Below are 9,944 nucleotides of genomic sequence, written 5' to 3'. Positions count from 1 at the left end.
CTCGCTGTACGTAGGCTAGTGGCTTGTAGCGTTAGGCAAAAAAACTATATGGTCTTTGAATTCAAACGGATGACGTTTCCTTACGTGATTCTTGCCTTGCGATGTGTCTCCCACGAGAGTATTTCCTCTGCATTAACCTTCCATGCCGCTGTGATGATCTCAGTAACACCTAACAAACCGTCAACTCTGTCCTTACATCCAAGACCACAGGGATCCAGAAGCGCCTTACTCTCCCTCTTTCTCTCTCCCTCTCTCGCACACACACATACACTCTCACTCGCTCTCTCTTGCTCTCTCTCTCTCTTTCTCTCTCTCTCTCTGGTCGAGCTCAACACAAGGGGACATGACAGAATGACAGGAGATGGATTTTTCCACGAGATGTGGGGGAAATGGTGATATTAACAACTCTTATACGTCGCTGTATGTGAATCACCAACCTTCGTGAACCCTGGCGTAACTGTAAAACGGAGGATCATGAATGAATGAGCGCAGCGTCTATCAATTAGGTATGTAAAATTGTTTATCTGGTGTCTCTCTCTTCTCCTCTACACTGTGTGCTTTGCACATCCCATCGATTATATTTAGGGAATATGAAGAATGACTTAAGAACATCTCCAACGAGTGTATTAAGAGTGAAAGACTCAGTTATATAACACTGGCATAGTCTCGCGTTCTGTTTTATTTGCAAATTTGAATTGTGCGATTGCGTGAGGATCGATGGTAATCTAGGGAAATCCAACCATCGTCAACAGTGTAGTGACTATGGGGAAAGGCAACAACCGAAATAATTTTCTTTGAGGGGATAACACAACAAATGATGTGATTTTAAAAGCCTTATCCGCACATTAAATTATACACTGGAGGTACATTTGCAATAGCGCTTATTAAACTGTCGTATACACTTGATGTGTTCCACCTACTGCAAAGACTATGCACTGTAAGGACTGGTAGAAATACACGCAGTACTTATTCTTCAACTAGCTTTATATTGTAGCAACGTCTTGAGCGTTTTTCAGGACCCTGTGGTCTGTGCTTCCATTGTTTCGGTGACCGAAAGCCTGTCAAAGTAACACATTGTCTTGCGTTTTTTAAGAAAAGTTGGCCACCCCACAGCCACGATAACGTCACACTTGTTTATTGTATGACACCGGGTTCCAGTTTGATTAGCTACACGTAGGCCTAATGCGTTCAGCTTATTAAACTGTTTATATTACCAACAGTTAAGTCCGTTGTTAATGTAATGGGGTGCATAGTGCGTGGGGATGTTTAGGATTTTTTATAAACATGTGCTCAATATTTATTATAATTTAAACATACAGCTGCTCAAATAAATTAATGTGGGTGCCGGCTCGGTGAGGTATTTGCTAATGAACTGATACCTATTCTAGTCTGGATAAGAGCTCCCTCCATCTCCATGGCGACCTGGAAATCTCTCATTCAAAACCATGGAGAGTGCGCGCAGCTCACTCGGAGGAAGGGAGTCGGTCCGGTGTCAGGACAAAGCGAAAGATAGAGTGACGTGCACAGCGAAGCCTGAAAACTGCTGTCTGCTCTTGAGACGAAGAGGGGCACGGTCTAAAACATAGTCTTCTCTTCAGAGAAACAAAGCGGGGTGAGTGAACCGCAGGCGTCGACGCTGAGCAAAGCCTGTTGCTTGCCGACACCGTGGATGAAAAGTAGCCATTTGGGTACAGATTAAACAGGCGCACTCCAGGTGTACTCCAGCAATACACTCGCGGTACTTTCACTCCCGAAAGAAACTATCATCTGATAAAACTCAGTTTCTCAACTTACTGAGAGATCCAATAAACGTTCCACTCGCTAGGCTGAGCACATTGTATTGTCTTATTTGTGATAGGACTTCACCACGAGTACGGCAGACTAACAAACCAAGACAAATTCGGTATTTTGTTATAGACTCTGAAACATTGAAACATGCGGAAGTATATGATGTTCCTTACGCTACACTCCGTTTATTTATATGGCATGTACTGTGTTCCCGCAAATTTCAGTCTAACTTGGGATTTGCAGAATTAAAACCAGCTAACGACGGTGGCTTTTTGCATTAAGACACGGCCTCGCTTTGGGCCAAATGCAATGTGGCAAAACGTTCCCAAGAAGACCAATGGACGAACACGCATGATAAAAGCATTTGATTTCTAAACGAATAAATGTTGTCGTGTAAACGGTTATATTGACTTATTTCAATACTGTTCGTCGATGCACCCACAAGCGTGCTATTTACTAGGGAAGTTCTACGTATTCTGACATTTAAAGCCTGAGGTATGACTTCGATGCCAACTACAGAAAACATTTATTTGAACATCATGGGTTTTCAAATGTCCAAAGGAGGGCTAACTAGAGCACTGGCTTCAAAATGTATCTAGAGGTATGGCCTATTTACGGTTCCGCATGAAGATATGAAAGTTAGTGGTATTAATTAGAATTAACCACAATGATGTATGATCATAATTTAGTCAAGTCTGCAGGCCTGGATATCGGTAACCATTGGACAGCTTTTCCTCGATGAGGAAAATGTTAAGAACTGCGTTCACAATTATTTCATGTGTTCTCCTGAAGTTTATAGCCCATATATCTGAATGGACATTAACACATAGAAACATTGAATCTATTTAAATAATAAATCCCTGGTTAAACACACATTATTTTTGAATTTGAATTTGGAGGTAAGCGCCTGCAACGTATCTCTCAACATGCACCTAAGGATCTCTTGCTTTATGAAAAGTAGTTTAAAGCTATATAATTTCGCTAGCCAGTCTGACATAACTACTTTTTCTATAAGCTGTGTTCAGTTTCTTTGCCGCGAGCATCTTCTGTCATTCCTTTTCGCCATAGTTGTATTTGCTCGGAATCATCGTGATTATCCGTATTCATTTAACATTCAGCGTTTTATTTACGTGAAAAGTGGGATGCTCGGGGTGAGCAGAAATCATCATCATGCTCCCTTGATTTTAATTTGTTGCAAAATATTGAATTTGTTGAGTGGATTTGTTCAGTACCTTGGACAGCGAATGTCTTGCCCGGGCCTTCGGCATTTTAGCACTCTCATGCATAAGAACGCCGAAAAGGCTCTGGCCTTTACATGTGTGTATGCCTGTGTGTTTACTTTAGGGAAAGAGAAAGCATTTATTTTGATGTGCGGTAGATGTCTGGTTGTTTTCTACCAGAGGTAACTCCTTGTAATTGTGGATTTTGTAATTATAGAGCAATTCAGTAGAGGTGTCCTGCTGAGTAGGAGTTCAGAAGTTGCTGTAGCCAATTTTCTAGGGTGTTGATTCCTCTGGTCTCAAGAAGGGAGTCGCAGAGCCAGAGGCCTGAGCACTAAAACTGAAAAAGTGTAAATCAAAGCACAGTATGAATGGCATTTAATTTGGCATCGTTATGTTAAACATTTTGGATGAATTACTGACGCTAGTACATTTCATATGAGCACAACCAATGTTTAGCCAGAGCAAGACTCTGTTTTGAACAGACTTAATTGTTAAATGCCTTTGAAATAACTCATGTTTTGTGAACTTATATAGGACAGTTAGAACCAAGTAAATAAAGATTGAACATGAAGTGATCTTAGGGTGTTTATAATTCGAAATAGACAAGAATACTAGACAACAATACTATTTCAAAAAAGAATAACAGCTTTTTATTAAAAATCTAGATTCATCAACATTTCACATGCTGTATCTCAAACTCTAACATGGCCTATAGTTAACTTACAAATGTCTGCTGGAAAAATAATGATGTTTAGATATTTTATACCAAGCGATTACTGTACCTTGTACTGTACAGACAGACACTTTTCTAACTACACCCTCCATATAATGTTTTTTCCCACTATGCAACATGAAAGTCATGTGGTCACAATACTGATGAAGTAAGAGTTCACAATGCATTATTTTATATTTAGAGGCGAGCAGACTGACACACACTGAGTGTGTACATGTCGGTGTGTGTAGTCCCAATTTCCCTGTGGAGTCGTTATGACTGGAGGGTTGTTCTCTTGGGTGGCCGGTGTTGGATCAGGTCTGTGTGGTGTAGTGGTCAGCAGGGGATGGGAAGCAGAGACATAAAAATAAATCAATCAATATGTCTGAGACCCCAGCGGAATGATGCCACTTCATACACATTGTGCATCTGCCATTGTGAGCGCTTGATGGATTGAGCTGCGCGTTACCATGGAGATCATTGCTGCCGAGCTCATATTCCCCTGGTGAAACCAAGGAATTTTTCCCTCAGACAAACCGCCTTAACGCAGCGAGGGATGTTCGAATATTAAACCTCCTGGAGTCACAAAGGTGATTTATGATGTGAGGGGTGAGGGCCAATTTCTGTGATGTTTCTGAGGGAATGAAGTTGTAATCACTGTAGTCACATGAGCCCATATGGACATTTGCAGATATGCCTTGGCTTTCTTTGAAAGTGTATTCTTTTTCACGTGTTAATGTGTACTAAAGGCAAAGGTTTTTCCATTAATTTAATTGCATGACAGTGTATCGTAAAGGACAATTGCATGAGAGTGTATAGCAAGCTTGTCTGAAATGTGCTGTTTTGAGCAAGCATGGCTGGACATTGACACTGTGGTGTTCTTAATGTAGATACATTCAAAGTAGCAAATGAGGTGACACACAACAGCAAGAGGAGTTCAAGCCCTGAGTGGATCATTGAGAGATCAAACACTGAATATTGTGAGTATGAGAATGGCAGTGAAAGCTGAAATCAATTGCCTCTGTGATTGAAAACGGCAGACAATTTCCGGCTTCATTTTTAAGGAGGGAATTAGCTAGTGTGTGTCTTGCTTACAAGCCGGTATAAAGTCCACATCTCATTTAAAAGAAAAAATGGAGGTCAAGCACAGCAGGGCAATGGAGAGTAGAATCATATTACGTTTGCTCATGCTGATTTATGCTCATGTAAAAAAAAAAAAAGAGCAGTGCGATGGAGTAGCACGAGCTAAAATATTGGATGCCTCGTCACACTGTACAGGATCTAGTTACTGCTGAAAGTCATGGCACACAGAGCTGTGTTGCAGTTCCCCATCGTGCTGTGAAGCTCTCCACTTTCCATCCTGGTGCTGGCGCAGTGCATCCCTCTCCATGCCATCAGTGAACGCATAAGTGGATCTGCTTTGAAAGGGAAGCAGGTTTGGGGTTGGCGAGGGCGACAGTCACGCGTCAGCATGTCTTTAAGCAGGTTCACGCTCCGTCATGAACTCGCTGTGCCGCTGCAGTGCAGTGGGCCACGAGCTACCGTAAAGCTACATACCCAGTGGTCTCCTTGCAGCAGTTCAACATGTCAGCGCTCACTGCAATTGTACTTAATTACCGATCTCCTGCAGGCACTCGTAGAAAAGCGCACTTAATATTTAATGGTGCTCCTGCAGAGGGGCCTTGTGACCCACAGAGGGGAGTGGGGAAAAATAAGGAATGTTGTGGACTGAACAATTGGCTTCATAGTGAGAGTATCGTATGCATGTGAGGAATAAAAAAAAAACCGTACAGTGACACTATCAGCAGACACATTCTGATAGATGATACTCAATTTCATTGAAAATTATAATGATGATTCATGTGCGCGCTGTGGTGTGGGTGTGGGTGGAGGGATGTTACATTGATGGTGATGGTGGGCCATCACTCCTCTGTCATGATGAGGTGAAACAGTAGCCTGGACATCCAAAAGCAAACACAGGGAAAGATACACTTGTGTGTAAACATTCTGTAACATCCTGAAAATGGAATACATTCAATATTTCTGCCCCTGTGGTGGACACTGCACTGCAAGTACATTTTTGCAAACAGAAATCTAAAGATATGTGGAAGAGAGGGGCTATGGTTTCTGGGATAGAAAAAAACAGACAAGTATTTGTTGACTGCATTTCGTAACTAACTGCATTTCTGCTTCACACATTCTCCCTGTCTTTCTGCTGAGTCAAACACCTTGTAGGCATATGTTCAGGACAGTTTGAATTTCATTGTATCCAGTGGTTACTGTCCATACCCAGATGAAAGAGGTGAGGGGGAGGCATTCAGTGCAGTACAGTAATTTAGGTGACCCATGAGGAAGCACTGCAGTGTTTTGTTGCAATAAATCCACAAAAAAGAATGGATCAGTTTAACATAGGTGATTTGTGTAATCAATGAGGAAATGCATAAATCTAATCCAATCTAACTCAGTTTGTCAAATTAATATGAATAGCTGTTCCCCTGTACCCAGTGGTGTTGAGGTGCAGGTCGTCTCAGGTGCAGCCACTCTAGGCTCTCTCAGCATTAAGTGCTTTCCCAGCTGGGGCTGCGTAGGGGACCTCTGTGTTTGCTAGTTTTTGACTTCATTGGGTCCAAGCCCCAAGGTGACATCTGGGACTCCACAGTCATCTGAGGCTTGAATCCCAGGGCAGCCAAAAGCAAGCCATCACAGTTTATCACAGAATTCTCATCCCCCTTTAAGCACAGGACATCCTCTACTTCTGTGACTGATATCTGAACAGTTATCATCCATTCACCTTTTGCATGTCCTTCTCTCCCCTTCAACCACTCACCAACTGAGCACGTATTTCCCAGATTGCAAGTTTATCCTGTATAATTAGATGCAGAATTAGAATGTGTAATTTATCTGAGGCCCAAAGCATAACAGGCATAACAAAGCATAGCAGGTCACCTTAAAGTGACTTCCCTCCATAAAATTATGAGGAAAATGGTTTCATTAGTTTGTAGAAACCATGCAGACATTTAAGGTTTTGTAAATAATTATCTTCAATGGTAAATTTGCCTACCTCAGACAGTACATTTAGACCCAGTCGTTTGAGGCGGCTCTTTGAAGTCAGTCACCCAGAGATTGTTTGAAGCTTCACTATAAGCTTAAAATAACCAGTTTAACAAAATGCTCCTGTGCCTCTTATGTCCTAAGGCCCCCATAATGAGGGGAAGGTCGTATCAATTCATTTCATCTCCTTTGATGTGATTTTATCACATTACATTATGAAATCAAGATCAAAGAAACTTACTGCTTCTGCAGAAGTCTATTAAATAGCCTTTTGTTTGTAAGTCAAGTAGTAATAATTCAATTCAAGTGTGTTAAGTCTCTTAATCAGGGTATGTCCAGGAAATCATGGCTATGACAATGTTCAACTTCAGAGGTCATTCCATAGGACATCAGTTAAAAAGGGGCAACCTGAAAAGAAAATATGTAAAGTGCATAGAAGAAAATATTTAGAGGCATTAACAACTGTAGGACTTCAGTACACAACACTATGATATGTAATAAATATCTTCATACTCATCAAATTCCAAATTGATCTTTGTCAACATAGCTACCATACCATGCCTGAACTGGACCCATCTCTCTCATAGGTAAATGCTTCAATTATCCAAGTGTTTGAAATTGCTTATTATAAGGCTTTGCTATCTGGACGTGTGTATTACGTATCAATATGAGGGCAATATATCCACTGTCCCAGCTTATGTGCCTTGGACAGAACGTTCCACCATGATGAAATATATTTTTATATGCGCAAGCTCTCATGGCCTGGATTTGCCAGGTCTGAAGATTGGCCCCTGCTGGCCAGAGATGATTTGCTCTTGAGCCCCTGAAATGGCGGGCTCCTCTGATTGATTACTTCGGTGACAAGTTATTGATTCAGGGGAGTGCTATGGAAATTAACTTGATGTGAAAGGAGAGAGGGGCATTGAAAGGTTAGGTCAGAGACAGGGCCTCTTAACAGACAGACATAACCGCTTTAATGATTTAAAGGTGTAATTACCACATGATTTTCTTCCCTTGGTGAATATATAGGTGGTCATACTTAAAAAATGGCATTGTAATAATGGCCATTCCACAAGAAACGCTTGCAGCGTCAGCATTGTTTCCTCTGAAATCTCAAAGGCTGGAGAGGCAGGGATTCATCGAAGAGTCCGCTGGGAGAGGAGACCAGCTGGGGTCAGGTGCAGACAGCACACCTGAGCCACGGTGAAGAGGGAAATTTTCACTGTTAAAACTGACGGCCCTTTTATTTCTCGACTCCAGAGCCTGCCATCGCTCTGGCAGCGTCTGACACGTTATGGCAGGTGGTGTAATTTATCTTCCCCAGGTTATTAGTTATTAAACTTTCTGTACTTAATAAAACCTGACCTTCCCAGTCTCGTAACAAGGAAGCAGTACAGCAGTTTGGGTTTAGGTAAAAGAAAGGGCTTTAAATTTCTGTTCATTTTTTTTTACCTTTATCTCTCTTTCTCATAATGAAGGATTATAAAGTGCCCATCTCCTCCTACCTACATGTTCCAGCAATTCATGTTCATGAAAGTCTCTTCATTCCCTCAACTGATTAGACATAATGAACCACAGCTTTAGGTATTTCTCTCATAGTCTCTGATACTCTCTTTGTATCTCCAGTAAAGGTAAGCCATATATGTTTCAATAGTTTTATGTGCTGTCAGTTTTTTACATGTAGTTACATAAAACATTCATTCTTTCATTTGTTTATTTTTTTGCCAAATTCATAAAAAAGCTATGTTTGATATACAGTCTGTGTCTGCATGCCAGTAGAATTATGCTGTATTTGATGCACACATACATTTCTTTATTTAAATTTACAAATATTAAAAAGGTGTGAAAACACACATGAGAGATATATACTCAACAATTTAATCGTCATTCTTTCTGCAGGCAAACATCACATCTGTTTATGCCGTGACATCACCGTCACTTGCAGAATATGATGTGCCCAGTGATCTGCTTAGTTAGTGGTAGAAACATGGTACGGAATCATTGAATGCCATTTCTCAGTCGAATTTAAAGTCTGTAATGCCAACTTTACATTGAGGTCTTTGAAAATCGAAATGAGCGGTCCCCATTCTATGGTTCACAGGGCTTTTGAAAGGCTGCTTGAATCTTTAGAAAGCAAATTAGCCTCCCTTCAAATATGCAGTGCTTGAAAGGTTGTGCTTTTTGCTGCATCTTGAAAATTTTGTGTGCGATGAACAGGCTGTACCGCAGGCTTGACTGAGGAGGCCATTTTTAAAGTGCACAGTAGGGCAGCACTGCCCACATCTCTGGGAGAAAGTGAAAGAAGGGGGCAAGAGATGATTTCAGCACAGCAAAGGTGAGAAGATAGTTAAGTCCTTATTAACGTGCAATGTAATTCTACAGTGTAGAGAGAAATGAATAGGTGAAATTGTATTCTACATTAAAGACCAATGCATTTGTCTATAGTCTCGAAGTGCTCAATTCCTGTTCATGGCATACAATTTGACTCTTTTCTCATTCACTGTATTTAGACTGCAGCTGCACCATATACTATGTAACAAATAGTACTCTACCTCTGGACACTGGTTTCAAGGATTCAGTTGTTCCCACTGGACAGCAGAAGGTATCTTATTCTGAGGATCAGTCTAAGCATTTGCAAGCTAGATTTGTGATGACATTATAACATGACACATATACTGTAAATGTGTGATCTGACATCAGTAAGCATGTGTGTCCCTTTGGAAGGTGACACGAAAGCTGAGCATCTGTCATTTGTTGCATTTTCTAGCAGCATTTGTTTGGTTGCCTTATGACTGGTATAGCCGGTAGAGGAATTACAGAACATTATATATGCAGTATAACAGTATATGCATATCTCTGAGATAAAACTTTTATGGTGCTTGGTTATGTGGGGAGATTCTTCAACTAAAGTAGCCCAGAGAAAGATTGTTTCCACTGTTCCTGCACAGCACTGTTGTGTATTTTGGGGTTTTTTTCTACTCTTGGTTTGAGAAGACGGGGAAAATTGGCTTCAGGCATTTTTCTAGGCAGCAAGCCATCAGTCGGACAATGGCCTAAATACAACAGCCTGCTGCAGAGACAGCGGAGATGACTGTTTCCAGTTCAGTTTCTTAATTATTTCATTGAAAGTGATTCAATGTTTGTCATTATCAGCACAATTGCAGAGTCCT

General features: G+C 41.1%; 1 protein-coding gene across 1 annotated transcript in view; it reads left to right on the top strand.

The window, feature by feature from the left end:
* Nucleotides 1–432: 432 nt before the first annotated feature.
* The window catches only part of kcnj6 (potassium inwardly rectifying channel subfamily J member 6), a 49,420-nt gene continuing 39,908 nt past the window's right edge, over nt 433–9,944 (top strand). The window contains exon 1 of the mRNA XM_036524003.1: nt 433–506. The gene's annotated coding sequence lies outside the window, so the exon portion shown is untranslated. The remainder of the gene's footprint in view (nt 507–9,944) is intronic.

The sequence above is a fragment of the Megalops cyprinoides genome, chromosome 3, assembly GCF_013368585.1.
Source record: "Megalops cyprinoides isolate fMegCyp1 chromosome 3, fMegCyp1.pri, whole genome shotgun sequence".
Classification (NCBI taxonomy): domain Eukaryota; kingdom Metazoa; phylum Chordata; class Actinopteri; order Elopiformes; family Megalopidae; genus Megalops; species Megalops cyprinoides.
This window is presented reverse-complemented; position numbering and strand designations above follow the sequence as displayed.